Consider the following 387-nt stretch of genomic DNA (forward strand, 5'->3'; position numbering starts at 1 on the left):
AGTTGGGGGTGTCCCTGCTGACTGCGGGGGGGTCGGACTAGATGGCCTTTGGAGGTCCCTTCCGGCCTGGGCAATTCTATGATTCTAAGGAATAGGTTTCAGCTCCTTTAGGTGACTGAAAATGCTTCCTTCTCGCTGCTCCGATTCCTTTTCCTCTTAATAAAGGAGATAAAAGCATGAGCCTCGTTGGACCGAGGCTCCATCGATGCAAAAAGCGCTTGAACTTCTTTGAATGACAAAAAAACCCCCACCAAATATAAAGTCTTGTTATTGGCTTCGTTAATTCTAGAGGGGCTTTCTGTTAGAAATGCTGCCGATGTCTTTCGTGCTGGGAGTGGGAAGAATCTCCTGTCTTTTGGTATTTATCATCTGCCTTTTTTTTTCTTC

At 46.0% G+C, this 387-nt stretch overlaps 1 protein-coding gene across 2 annotated transcripts in view; it reads left to right on the forward strand.

Annotated features, from left to right (window-relative positions):
• Positions 1–387, forward strand: part of TIMM17A (translocase of inner mitochondrial membrane 17 homolog A (yeast)) — a 14,886-nt gene that overhangs the window by 13,691 nt on the left and 808 nt on the right. The gene's annotated exons all lie outside the window — the stretch shown is intronic.

Source organism: Calidris pugnax, unplaced genomic scaffold (assembly GCF_001431845.1).
Source record: "Calidris pugnax isolate Ruff unplaced genomic scaffold, ASM143184v1 scaffold194, whole genome shotgun sequence".
Classification (NCBI taxonomy): domain Eukaryota; kingdom Metazoa; phylum Chordata; class Aves; order Charadriiformes; family Scolopacidae; genus Calidris; species Calidris pugnax.